Source organism: Macrobrachium rosenbergii, chromosome 28 (genome assembly GCF_040412425.1).
Source record: "Macrobrachium rosenbergii isolate ZJJX-2024 chromosome 28, ASM4041242v1, whole genome shotgun sequence".
NCBI lineage: Eukaryota > Metazoa > Arthropoda > Malacostraca > Decapoda > Palaemonidae > Macrobrachium > Macrobrachium rosenbergii.
In genome coordinates, this window is record NC_089768.1 from 4,455,001 (window position 1) to 4,470,342 (window position 15,342).

A 15,342-nucleotide genomic window follows, 5' to 3' on the forward strand; every position below is an offset into this window, starting at 1 on the left:
TAAAGCTCCCATTTGGTCAGTTTTAAACTGAAGCAATGCTTCTTTTTCAGAATCTTTGTACATGACATATCGTCGAAATGCTCAAAAGACGACACTGGTTAACTCCATTAGAAATCCAGATCCGGTCATGATGTTTCGCTGTCCGTTTTCATGAAGGTTGACCGCAAACAGATGATTAGAATCAGTATTCAAGATCTGGTAAGAGATAAGCGATAAGCTTCGCGGGTGGACCATTGTCCATTTTGCATGAGTTCGTTTGTTTGTTTCCATAACTTGTATATTCTTTAAGCATAAATAGAAATACACCGAGTGAGAAATACCGAGTTCATTGTTTGATACACTCAATTACTAAAAATCGATATCTTTGTTGCTATTCCTTGTCATGACTTAATCTTTTTTTTTGACGCAAACTGTTTATTCAGACATGTGAATCTGAAATGGGGAGAGGAAGTTGCTTTGTACTACGACGGTGTCATTCGTTTGGTTAAAAACTGTTGGTTAAACTATAGGCATCCCTTCCATATCAACAGTGAGACTGGTTCCTTGCCATGGTATTGATAACGTCTTTAAAGAGCAGTAATTCAGTTCAAGATAAAATCTGAAACAGTCTTAGCTTAGTGTGCATAAGAACTGAGTTTATTTATCGTGATCTCTGTTTAGCTATAATTATGCTCTGAAGACAATATTCCTTGAGATAACGCATTTTGAATTTTACCCAATTTCTTAATGTTTCGATGATGCAAACAGAGACTTATGACGTAATGCCTACCTAAATACCGGATGTCTAATCATATTGAAACCAACGGTTTATATGACGCTGTGGTTCAAAATAAATGGTAGGGCCGTGGCTGTATGGCTGTTAATTACCACTTCCGGCGTCCGCCTGCAAATTAAAGCAAACTTGGCAGCCTCGAGACAGCACATGTTTCTAAATGCTGATAAAGATAAAGGGAAAACCCTCTAAAAATAGGTCTGCGAGAAACGAACGAAATTTCTTGCAAAACACCGAGGAAAAAAAAAGAGACCTTGAAAGAATGTTAAAACTTCTGAAATTTTAATCACTTTAAGAAGAACCTGGGCTCTCTCGAATCAATAGAGCAACAAGCTGGAAAACTAAGTTCTGCGCTCCGTAAGCTGATTCATGTACTAAAAGCAAGAATGGTTGGTTTTGCTTTAGAGCGTCTATACACAGTAAATCCTTTGTTCTTATCCTGTTCTAAGCTGACGGATGTTCAGGCCGCGCTTCGTTGCCACATCTTGGTTGTGCCGGCAAGGTCGGCAGGGGAGCGCAGGCTATACAGTTCTAGCGTTATTTCCAGCAAGGCTTTATGTTTGTGCCGCCAGAGGGACCTTCCCAGTGCAGCTCATCGGGGTGAAGAAGGGTTCACATCGCACGGACTTTGGCTTAGGGGTGCAGGATCGATGATTGACACACAAATCTCTCAACTGACTAAACAGGTATACAGCTCCGTATTTATGAATACCAAACGTCACTGATTTGTGACTGTTTCTAACTGCCGAATTATATCACACGTATATATGTCCACCCGAAATTCATTAAATAGCGTATTCGCGCATAACTTTGGAAAGTATAAGCAGACTATAGACCCAGTCATGAGGGGTGATGCAAACACTTCTCATTAAACCTACTGCTGTCAAAATGGCCACACAACCATGATTTATAAACGGCGCACTTTTTAATAATACAAGCTTTTTTTATTTTTACTCCAGACAAGCGCTACGACGCGCCTTAAGGAAAATGAGTCCCAATTCTTAATAACCCTAAAAATGACGGAACTTTTCCGAACTTATTACTTCAGCTACCGCTACTAATAATGATAACAGCAGCGCTGCTGTCGTTGCCGTCGTTTGGCTGAGAGAGAGAGAGAGAGAGAGAGAGAGAGAGAGAGAGAGAGAGAGACTGCCAAGATGAGGCTTCGGATTTTGTTTGTTACCCAAATGTCAAATGTTTTCTTGCCGGTTTAGTTTGGGATATTTATTGCATACAAGTTGAAGAAAAAATATGGAACAGCATTGACATATGAATATACAAATACATGAATATACAAGTTTTTAGTTTAATAGAAAGAAAAAAAGCAGAGAAAATCCTTAGCTTAAGCTTTTTCACTGTTGTTAGACTTTAACGGATAGCAGTTTCTGGAAACTGATGATAATATAGAAATTCATTAGTAAGAACTATCAGTTGCATGGATTTTGAACAGTTCTCGTTTACAGAGGATTGTATCAGATTTGCTGATTTAAAAACAACAGTAATAGCAAATAAACTAGCGATTCTTTTCGTTTTGTTTATGAAAACACATAGCTTTCCAATACGGACAATATTTTCATCTCAGACTGTTTCGTCATGTATATACCTTTATGAGGATGAAAATATGTTTGTTCTTTTATGACAAGGATTCCATTTACTTTAGTTTTTGTTTTCATTCACAGTTCATTTCCATGTCAGCTAAGACAGTTATGGTAGATAACTCAAGCATTTTGGGGCAATTTGGATCACTGCACAAAATCATTCGATACAGTATCACCATATTAAAATAATGGAAATAGCAACACTTAGTTTTCCAAAGCAACCAAAATAGCTTCAATATCCGCAAAAATTGTTTCTCCTTTTGCCCCCAGAGCGAAAATTCACTTTTGAGAAGAGCCAGGCGTTACCCCTAACCCGTCCCCTCCCCTCGCACCCTCCTCGCCACCACCAACAAATACACGAACAGGTGTGACACGTGTTCCTTTCATCCATCCTTTGGTGAGGTCAAATATGTAAATTCTTCTAATCCGAAATTCCATAGACAGACTTTCAAGTTCGCACGACTCGAAACTATTCTTTCGCATCTTGCGTTTCAAAATGCTGAGGTCGAGTTTTGTTTACATCTGTTGCTACTCTTTTATCGTCGTTGCTCCTTTTCTCCTGCGCTTTATTTATGCATACATTCCTTTTCACTAGTTCTTTTTACAACACTATATGATGTCTTTTTATTTTCTTACTTTCAGATCTACGCGATACTTTATTGTTACGTTATATTATTTTCAATGGTTAAATATTATCCACAAGTGTAATTTTTTTTAATTTGGTAACTTCATCTCACTTTTCCCTTTTATTGGCACATTATCTTTACAAGCCAAAAGCGTTTTTCATTTTACAATTAAAACGCTTACTTTGGATCCCAATTCAACTGCCAGAATCTTGCACAAATTATGACATCAATTGATTTGCTTTTGTGAGGATTACAGTACCGCCTTCTGAGCTATCGAGCAATGGCAAAGTGTGCAAGTTCAGCCCCGCAAAATTTGATCAGCACTTGCACCGTGTGTTGTAGTGAACTTCTGATTATTTTCTCTGACATGTAATAAAGCTATTCAAATGTTCATCTCTCACAGATTTCAAAACATATCTGCTGTTACTGAGAATTTTCTCGGGTTACCATGACATCGCAAATTCGATAACAACGCATAACTTCAGGTTAACTAATATGGAGAATCACAACTAGAACTATCTATCAAGTGCACAGTTTCCTAACATTTACCTGCATGGAACGCACAAACACAAATGACTGTCAAGTCCGCCGAACAAGAGATGGAAAACACACCAAGTTGGAAAAGCTGGTGATCGGAGGAGGAAAGGTACTGGGCGCAACATTATCTAGAATTTCTCCCCCTCACCGTACTGGCACTGGGAGGTAATCGTGGTCTTCTCTCCTCCTCCTCGTCATGACCGAGTTAGCTGTATACAAGGCACTGTCACGGTGCATACAAGAAAAGAGGTTAGGTTCTAATGAAGGTTGATGTTAAGGTCAAGGAATGAAGGTAAAACCACAGAACGCAATACACAGTTCACTGTCCCGAGGTCTAAAGGGAGAAATGAAAACGGAAGTAAAATAGCGAAAGAAGGGAGGAAGGAAGTAAGGAAGGAAGGGTCAGGAGCAGAGGAGGGACGAGGTGAAAAGGAGTGGCACTGTGGCGAGGCACTCTTTCAAAGACGCATCGAGCCCCACTGAATCTAGCATTGGCACCCTTACTACTGTATATTCTCCGTGTGCTCAGTGCGACATATCCATCTTACCCCAGGACCCGCCTCTGGTGCCCAGTACCAATACCCAGCCACTAACCCTTCCGCCACCCTTGCCCGCAATACACCTCTTCTCCCACATATGACAACTGGTACCCAGCCATTACTAACCTACCTCCGCCTACAAGAGGCACGGAGCCAAGACCACCTTTGTCTCTAGTCGCGGATGGACCAGATGCCACAAATGAATCAACGATACGTTATTCAGTGTAAACATCGCATAAGTCATGTGGTGAAATACTGTGACAGGTGCCACTTGCCTGTTCCGCTTCTAATGAGGCCTCTCTCAGGCCACTCGATTACCAATGGACCATTGTCACTGCAATCCGTCATAAGCTTTATATCAGTTTTTTGCCAGCGTTCAGGCGCTATAAAATTTTGATACTGTTCCAAGAGCACATTTAGTGTAACATTTCTAGGATTAATTTTTACAATCATTTCCCAATAAATTATTTTAAGTACTTGTTCGACTTACCAACAACTAATAAATAAACTCAATAATTACAGCTCGAACAAGAATAAAAGTCAAGGGATAAAATTTTGCAACGTTGTACAGAAGTCTTGGTGAGGAAGTTCGCAAAATAAATATGTGGTCCTTTCTCGGGATAAATAATACTCATAAGAGGATTTATTGGCAAAATGCCAAAGACAGGTATAGTTCTGGTATTCAAGTCTTTGTAAAAGCTGCACTTTGTAGGCATAAGTGGAAGTAATATGATTTCCCTCTACAAAACAAGCTGATTGAGGAAGATTTTGTAACAAACCGCTTATGTTGAGAAAATCATGGTAAACAAATGATGGTGCTGTATTTCCAATTTACGATACTTTTAAAATGTTTTACATAGTTTTTTGGTATTAGCTTGTATTGCTGTTCATGAGTGACATTTTCGTAAGTCTACCCATCTACCTGTTTTTTACAACTAATAATAACACTTGGACCGCAGTTACCACCGTTTCTAGGTCACCTTTTATACAACCGAGTGAGGCTGACTTTTTACACTCGTGTGATGGAAGGCGCCATAGCTCAAGTCAGGAACTATTGTGTGTAGGTCATTCCAAATTCCACTCTACAACGTAATTAATGGGTAACGATGTAAGTGTTGCATTTTGTCTGCTTAAGATCTGCTAGAGTATTCTGAAGTCATAGACTGAATACTTATTTCAGCTTCCCTTTCAATTCATGATCACCGTTGTGTAAATGAGTATGCGGAGTGTAGCGAATCTTGTATATTTTGGTAATATTTTGTTTACATAAAAGGAAAACATAAATGCTGTTTGTGTGAAAAAATCATCAATTTTGTTTTCTCACAAACAAATCGTTTTCTGCAGCACTCAACACGAACCTCCTTAGAACTGCGCTGACCAAACCTTCTGAATAAGGTTTTACAAAACAGACGACGAATTAAGTGAACCTCTGTTTGACGTACATCATTTCACTGTACTCAAAGATGATTAGATCAAGATTATATTTCTAAATAAAACTACGATGCGTTTTTGTGATAAAAATGAAGTAATAAGTAATCCATCAAGTACTCCACAGATCAGATCAAGACATGAATTAAGTATCATAATTCGAAGCAACGGCACAAAGAACCTGAGAGGAACACTAAAAAATAAACTGTATTTACGGGAGACACAAAACTCTTTCGTATTACAAAGTACAGTGACAAAGACTAGATGACTGAATGACAGAAACGAAGCGACAATTTCACAGCTAAACTCCAAAGTTGCTTCTTAACGAATCTTCGATCTTCTAATTTTGATCATACAAGACTACAGTATATCTTCAAGAGGAAACAAGAAACCCACACAATACTACACAAGTACTGGGCATCGCCTTCGTCCATGGAAGAGGATACGTATTCCTTGACTGTCGATACAAATTTAAAAGCTAAAACGATGTAAGGAAAGAGTGAAAGGTAGGTCAAGACAGAACTGATTCACAATATGTTCCAATCACAGCTTTTGTCATCTTTGTTTATTCGTCGGGGATGTCTAGTTAGCCTTTCGCCACTAGCCTATAATTAACCTGCCAAGGTTCATAGTAGCTATTAAAACCGTGCCTCGATGGCGTTTTATATTTGAAGAGACAGTGCGATGCAGCTAGTAAAGAAAGAGAATGGAATATAAAATTTAGGCCAAAGGCCAAGCGCTAGGACCTATGGGGTCATTCAACGCTGAACGGGAAACAAAAAAGTAAAAAGTTTTAAAGGAAAAACGGGAGGGAAACCTCGCAATTGCACAATGAAACAATTGTTAGGAGAGGGTGGGGAGTCAGATGGAAGAACCTTAAGTAATGCCTACGGTACACCGCGTGAGGTGCACTGACCACACTACCCCCATACGGGTAAGTGACTAATAGAAAAGACACGTCTCATAGTTATTCTTTAGAATTATTTAGTTATTCTTTAGGATTCTTACTGGCAACAATATAAAAATCATTCTTAGAATTCTATGATAATCTTCTACTTAATAGCAATATCATCAATGGCATTAATTAATAAACCACATACTTATGGCTGTATTTTATGACTTAAAAGACCTTAGTAGACATTTTTAAGGTATCCTTTAATAAATAATTCTTCATTTGGATGGCTGGGCATCGTCAAAAAAGGTTTTCCATATTTTCATTTTCACCAAAGTTTCTTGAACGAAGGTTCAAGTAGTGTCAAGATTAATAGGCTGTTTGTGTCATATCCCACAAAGACGTCAAACAAATACGGAAATATTTGGAATATAAATAAATTTGAACAAAGAAACAGAAACGTCATAATAAAGAGACTCTTTACCAGAGAACTGCTGTTCTAACTTGTGTATAGGCGGCGCATAACTTGACAAAAAGAGCCAGTAATTAAGGAAAAACTACTGCCAACTGGTAAAGAAAATATTGCGGAAGAACAGCAAGAATAGTGTTCCGTAATCTCTCCTCTCTCATGTAGGTCACTAAGAGGAGTAGTACATTAAAATGCTGACCCTCAAGTGCATTTTACGGGTGGCTTAGGGAAAGCCTCGCTGTTCCCTGTACTGCCTTTCCCGTTCACTGGCATCGGTTCCATGGTACCTCGAGAGACTCAGATGGGCGCTGATACCTCGACCACGAAAAACGGTAAGGGTGGCAGAGAACGTCTCGATGGTGCAGTTAGGCGTGGGTTTGGATGAATAGTAATGATAACTGGAAGTATAGCGGGAGACGTGAATATGTAATTTGATTTATGAAAGAGTTTACCGAAGTCGTCAATTGCTCACAAATCTAACAAAAAAAAAAAAAAAAAAAAAAAAACAGATGGCACTTGGTAAAGAAAATATACGTTCAGCAATCTCGCGAGTTTTTTCTATTTTAAATCCTGAAGGTATTTTCTCCCTCCCATAACTAAACAGATAAAATAGATTACTGAAATAAATAAAACAGTATAAATAAACGTGTAAAAACAATGACCACAATGAGTAAATTCCTTTAGAGAAATAGTCAGAGAAAAACAAACTAATATAATTACTGCAAAAAATGTATTAAAGAGACCTAAGACTACAAATCGCGCACAGAAGCCATTATTGGACATTAAACGTTTGTCTCTGTAGTTTTCGAGAGACAATCTAACCGAAGTATACCCTGTGAAAACAGGAAAAAAAGAACAAATGACTAAAGCGAAAAGAGGTGTATCTTTTCACTCCCCAATTTAAAGGTTTTCTCTTATCCAATTAACAGCGCCTATGGAAAAGGGACTGCTGACTAACTGTTACTTTTACTGATGAGCGCTCATTGTCTATTCTCTTCCGCGCATGCGTTTGTGCGCCTGCTTTTTTCTGTATGATTATAAGTGACATCTATTTTCCTGATGGAAACTCTATTTGGACTCTAGTTGTGGCTCATCTTTTCTGGCAACTCATGTCATATTTTTCGTCGTTATTGTTTCATAACTATCATTTTTATTTTCATTATTATTTCCTTAATCAATTTTTATTTTTTTAAAAATACATTATTTTGTTCCATTCGAAGGAACAGTAATCCGCAAAATAGATTTGTAACTTCCCTTCCTCGGGAGCCTCTATAGTGCTTCCTCGCATGTTAACTGAGTCTCTTTAATGTCACTCTTGTCTGTCATGCATGTTACATGCAAAATCTCCTCAGGGCCTCTCTCTCTCTCTCTCTCTCTCTCTCTCTCTCTCTCTCTCTCTCTCTCTGCATTCCATGGAGACTGATTTCATATGGCAGGTACAGAATTAAGACTTCATGAAGGAAAATTCGACGAGTCCAATGGCTGTGTGTGCTGTTCAAAATGAACATTATACACAGAGCCAAACGTATTATTTTTATCCTTGTGGCTGCTAGATTTCACAAGCAAAAAAAGAAAAAAAAATTGGAGGAGTCACAAGTTTCATTCTTGCAAACCTCATCGTCAGAAGTATAGTAAAAAATATTAATAAAATACATACTTAAGAAAGAAGCCTCAAAAGAGAGGAAAAGAAAACAAAAGCATAACGATTGCAGCAAACATAAATAAGCCTAATGACCACTTAATAATAACCAATTCCCGTGACCGCTTTCAGCTTGATTGACAATTTATATCATTAATGACGTTCCAGCTGAAATGGCCTACAGTAGATGAAGAATGTTTATATGATGAATAAACCCATCAGAGTCAAATATAGTAAATACTATCTATTAAAATTCCAAAAATGAATATGGAATTTCACTACACGATTTTCCATATAATAATCTGAAACACTGATATACTGTGAAGAACCAGTGGAAGAAAAAGTGAAATCCTGAATAATGGTAACTATTAGTTTCTCTGGTTTAGTAATGAAAATATAATGCGTTGCACAAACGTCAGTATCTACTCAAATTTGTAATTCTAGAAAAATTATATCGTTGATAATGAAATATTGCCAAAATTCCAAAGTCCTCGACCGACTAAGATAGATAACTTCTCATTGTATAACACAAGTTTACCATATCGCCTCATTTTAACCAAATATGGACTATGTCTATTAAGACTAATACACACATATTTTGAGGTCGATACCGGATCCATAGATAATATCATTTTGTACTACAGAGGTAATGGATGGCCTTGAAAAGTTCTGAGTAGAGAATGCTCTGCAACATTTATACTCCTTAACTAGCAGCTAGATACCGAATCTGGGACAGATTAATTTGAAAAATGTCTTGTAAAAATTCTTTCGTTTCGTTAAAATAAATGTTCGGGTATAATCCAAATTTACCTCTTCTTAGGTAGTCATCTCAAGAACTGGATTTCGATATCACAAGACTCTTCTATGAGAACTTATGTTCTAGCCTCAAAGTCATCCTCGGACAACGATCAATGTGTGAGTAATATCCTAAGTTGGGTTGTCTGAAGGACCTCCACCAAACATTTAGATTGAAACTCGATTCAAAACCAATTTTCTACCATCACAAGTTGTTGCATCAACTATTTGAATGGGATTAAACCAGGTTTACAGTGCTGAGATCAAGACAGGTGCATGGTAACCAACATAGTTTGATACGCCCTACCTGTAGTCTCTATTCTAGAAACTACTACAGCTGAGAAAATCAAAACCGAGATATGTATGTGAGGAACTAAATCTGACAAAATCCTCAGCTGCAAATTCACAGATAACCGACGCTATTTCCACAGGATCAAAATCAAAGGCTGATTGGTGATTAGTGTTTAGAAAAATTTACCTCTTTGAAGATTACAACGAAATCAAGCTTTCATTGAAAAGGTCAAAAGAAGCTTGTATTCAGCACCCACCATTAGCATACTATTGCAAGTCAAACTATCATGAGAGATCAACTGAACAGTGGGATATTTCCAAGAAACAATGGAAAACTTCACCATTTGCTAAACAGAAGTAGTTGCTTACCACAGTGATATATATAATTCCACTCAAGTTCTTAAAACATTCTAGTACCTTAATGTAATTATTGACTCTCCTCATGAAAAAAGACAAAACCCTGAGATGGTCTGTAGCGAAACAAAATGTCTTCCAAATGTTACAAGATTTACTCTGTGCAGATACGAAATTGGCGCACTTTGATCCCAAACTACCAACAACACCATCTTGGGATGCAAGACGAACTGATTGGTGAAATATTGCATCACTGTTATGCAGGTAGCATGAAGCATCCAATTTCCAGCACATTTCAGGCAGTAATGGAAATTAAATAAAGACATAACCACACTAAAAAAGAAGCAGCAGCAGTGATCTTCAGCTTTAAGAAATATTAGCAATGCCTCTATGGTGAACAATTCTTCCTCATCACAGACCGCAAGTCATGATGTTAGCTTCAACAAAAAGATCCATGGAGTTCACTGCTAACTACCTGGTTGGGTAGGTCCTTACCTACTGGGTAGAATATTACAAGACCGTAGATCATAACAAAGTGTATGTCTCCAGTTGATTACCAGAAGGTAAAACTGTCAAGGAGGAAGTAGAAGTAGAAATCGAAATGGTGTGCTATCAAGAGTTAACTGGAACCATAAAATAGCCCATCATCTCTCAGGCAGTGTGTTACACAAGAGGGATGCCTTCACAGGTACACAACATGGTAATTAAAGCTTTCAAAAAGTGCAAATTCTCACTTGCTGTAGCCAACGATTGCATTCTATGTAGATCCGGAGTAGTATTTTGCACGAGTCTGTGAGTGCAAACTCTACTGCTTCTGTTAATTGGTCACTCTGGAATGTAATGGATGGAATAGCTAACATGTACAGTGGTTTACTGAATCAGCTAAGTCAGGCTTGCATCATCTGCAATGAATTCTAAACCAGGCCAGCAAAACCAACCAACCATCCATGGAAGTTACCTGTGCAACCTTCGAGTAATCTAAATCTGGATATGCCATTAACTTCACTGGCTGGTTCTGATCGACACTTGTATAAATTACCCAAGTATTCAGTTGATGGACAAGACATTGCACACTCCGGTCACCTTCAAGGCCTGGGAACCGTCATCTCCACAACATTTTGGTCAGGTGGGTTAAATAGGTGGGGTTGGGAACAGGACATGGAACCAACATATCACACCATGACCAACAGAGCTGCAAGGCACTTGATTCGAGCTTTCAAACTTAAGATGTCTTTGTTACCACCAATTTCTCAAAGGCAACAGTACCTGAATCATTGGAAACATATGTTAGATTTGGGATACTAATCCTATGAATCCCTTATTGGACATCAAAATCTCTGTACAATCAGTGTGATTTTGCCTCATCAAACCCAATGTAAACAACCCAAAGAAGACACAAACCCCTGAGAGATTACAGTGATGCACTATGCAATCGACATCAATGAGATTACTGGCTTATCTGGTGTCCAAAGCGTCAACAAAAGTCTCATCTCTAGAGGATGTACTTAGCAGCATCATGGAGCAACTTCATTCTTTCTAGAGAGCAAGTGAGGATGCCAACTCTGCAGAATTACCAGGAAGACAATGTAGTGAAGAACAACCTGTGGTACCATGACAATAAAGAAGAGACATAATCCCACCTATTTACTGATGGAGAATATGGACCAGATAAGATAAGATCTGAAAGAATTCAAATGACAAAATCATAAGCTTTAATGACTCTAGGGTAGTGAGGAGCTGTTTTGGTATAACGCAAGCAGAAACTTCTATAACAAGATATTACAATCCACAGATTCTTAGATGAAAACATTTTCCCTACTTGTTACATCATACCAGAAGAATCTGAAAGCTGCCGACTTCCATTACCAGGAGGAAGTGATTAGATTTCAGTATTGTCAGTTCCGTATGAAGAATGTACACGATTCTTTGAATTTAAATAGCTTTGAGGTGGATTCCGGGCAACATACATATACTGTATGTTCAAGATTTCGCGCCATTCAGTTTGAACGAATTTTGCGGGAAAAGTGTTCGGATTACTTCCATGGGCCATAGATAATTCATGGCAACTCTGAACTCTAATAGATAGTCGGTAACAGGGGAGGCTCCCAGAGACCAGTTTGCCTTGTGATGTTATAAGGGATTGTTATCCACTATTCCCATCCCAGGACGTCTTGTGAATATTTGACAATAAATATAATCAGAATTTGTTACTGATTTTAGTTCTTATCTGTTATGATATTGTGTGAGCTGTAATTGTAATTTTACAAATAAAAAAAATTAGCAAAAACACTTATAACCTGGTAAAATTAGCATATTTTTAAGACCGTCTTTTGGAAAAGAGGCCCAGCACAGGGCTGGAAATATTCACTTTCAACTTGCCCTGGAAGGTACGGAAAATATTTTAGAAATGTTTTTCTTACACCATGTGCATATGAGTATCTTCCTCTTTCCATTGATTTTTTTTTAATTGGCTACCTTTAAATTTAGCCCGGTCTAGGGGTGTGCTTAATATAATGTGTATTTAGCCCGGACTGTGAGGGTATGAATATCTCTTTCCTTAGAAAATAATTATTACCATAAAGTGCTCAGATTCTCAAAAATTTCCTCCCTCTATTTTCCTTGTCTCTTGTCAGTCTCTCGCTTATGAGGTCCTCTTCTGCTTTCTTTGACGCTGAGGGCATTCCTTTCTTTCCTCCTCCTTTCCTTGTTTTATTCGTCCTGGGCAAGATAAAGGCATTGGGCCCTATTACCTTTGCAATTCATTAAGTGACCCATTACTGAAGAGTAAAAGTATACGGGGGATGTTCGATAGATAACTTCATATAATGTTTCTGCAGCTGTGTCGATGCTCTACTACATATGGCAGTCAATACTTCGTGGAAAGTACTGATATAAGAAAAATATGATAATTACAGTTATAGAGAAACCTGAATAAAGTCTGCGGTTGTCGGTGGCAGGGTAGTCTGTCCTTATGCAGCGTAATTTTCTTGGCAAGAGTTCAGTATTATATGGGCAACACATGGAGAAGTGTTGCGTGGACACTGGAAATCGTTGGCTCAAAACTGTTTCCAGTATTACAAACCTAGAAATAAGCCATTAGCTACATCCAGTGGCAAAGTTACAGTCATCTGACGTCTATAACCAAGCTACTGAAAATTCCATAAAAATTCTTTGAAAGGACAACAGATCAAAGACACACGAAATTGCTTAAACTTTATGAATAATTTCAAAATGATATGCTAACTCATAAAATCTCCTGCGCATAGAACATGTATATAGATGCTAACTGTATTAAATATATCAAAGCACATAAAGCATACGGTATGTATGTATGTATGTATGTATAAAAGTGTCAAAAATACAGTATTTATGAAAAATGACTCATTCTATATCTTATAATAAGTGCACAGACACACACATACACACACTTTCTCTCTCTCTCTCTCACAAACACACGCAGCACATGTGTATACACACACACACACACACACATATATATATATATATATATATATGCATACACACATATATATACATATATACATACAGTGCACACACACACACACACACACACACACACATATATATATATATATATATATATATATATATATATATATATGATACATAATCATCGTTTGGTAGCAAATACTAATTAAAATTCTAAAAAATTATTTAATAAAAAACATACAAAAAAGACATTTGTATACACATCAACGTACGCAACTTAATTATGGGGTTGAATGCAAATGCAATTAAGGCTGAGTTACTTTATATAAGGTGGGGCCCATTTCCCAAAGAGCTATTTACTCAAGGCTCGCACCCCCTCCCTCTCTCCCCTCCCGCACCCTCCCGCCTGAAGCGTCGTGAGGCTTTTGTGTTTCTGGCTTAGTGTTCGTTAATGTAGAGGGAGACGGAGTGGTGGGAAATGTCAAATGGACACATTCACTATCCAAAGGCGGTCGTTGATCACTGAGCGACATAATTTCTCTCATTCCTCACAAGTTCTGGCCGTACGGTTCGCCCACCAGTGTGTGTGTTCATGAATTACAAAGCACTGAATCGGTATGTCGCGGCTTTCTTACACTGAATCACACTCTGAAAGGATTTATTCCCCTTCAGGTTTTAGGCAGCCTTATGATAGTAGGAGATTGGTTATGATATTTTTCGTCTGTTTATATGTATGTATATATATATATGTATATATATGTATGTATGCATGGTATGTATGTATGTATATATATATATATATATATATATATATATATATATATATATATTTTTATGTGTTTGTTTATGTTTATATATACACATATATTTATATATATACATATATATATATATATATATATATATATATATATATATATATATATATATATATATATATATATATATATATATATATATATATATATATATATATATATATATATATATATATATATATATATATATATATATATATATATATATATATATGAGGGTTCACGTGAAATATGAAATGAACTGATATTTTACATCTGATGGAAATTTAAGCCTCAAAATTGTTTATTCGTTTACTCATTTCAAGTCACGTGACCAAGTAAACATGGACGATAGCGCCTAATCGACATTATTGCTTGATTATAAGTTCCATAGTTTTCTTGCTCCAATTTATGTGCACGAAATGCATAATATGAATAATTTCCATTTCCGGTTCAAGTTCTTTTCAATTTCCGTCGAAATCCAGTATGGCCACCGTGACAAGTTACCTAAATTACAAAAAATTTCAAAGACAAAATTCTAGGACAGGAGAATAATGATAAGAATAGTAGTAATAATAATGATGATAATAACAATAGTCCGTACGAAAACAATAAGGCTTCTTGAAGCCCTAATAAAGCAACACAAAACACATGTTATGCAAAGAAAATACTCATATTCTATGGTTCTCAGCTACTTATCTTCTAGCCTAGGTACTGATGACAAGCGCATTCCCGATCACAACATACCTGGAAAAAAAGAAAACACGTCAATAGTTATGTAAGCACTCTTTAATAACAACAATCCTATAAACTACATATCTCTTCTATTCTCAGAGTCGGATTTTCAAATTTATGCCTCATAATTCCAACTACCAACGCCTTCCTCACCCTTTCTCCTACACGCCTTCATGCACAATGAGAGTTCTTCACTTCATCTTATCTGTTAAGTAATCTTAAAGGCCCGCCGTGAATAGTAAAGCTCTACAAGCAAGCGCTACAGGATGTCTTCCAGTTCCTACAACAAGATTTTGTAATGGAGTGTTAAAATGCGTGGTTCTTTGATTGTGTCATTTATGAGGAAAAGAGGTCTCACTGCACTGCCAGTTGCTTTTCCACCGAGCATCTGCTCAACCATATTCTACATCATTATTATTA

At 37.2% G+C, this 15,342-nt stretch overlaps 1 protein-coding gene across 8 annotated transcripts in view; it reads right to left on the reverse strand.

Annotated features, from left to right (window-relative positions):
- Positions 1 to 15,342, reverse strand: part of SK (small conductance calcium-activated potassium channel) — a 554,217-nt gene that overhangs the window by 277,896 nt on the left and 260,979 nt on the right. Inside the window, exon 1 of one of the 8 annotated variants that reach the window (XM_067129933.1) lies at positions 3,546 to 4,041. The exons of the other annotated variants lie outside the window; for them this stretch is intronic. The gene's annotated coding sequence lies outside the window, so the exon portion shown is untranslated. Of the gene's footprint in view, positions 1 to 3,545; positions 4,042 to 15,342 lie in introns of those variants that run through there. 8 annotated transcript variants of the gene reach the window in all.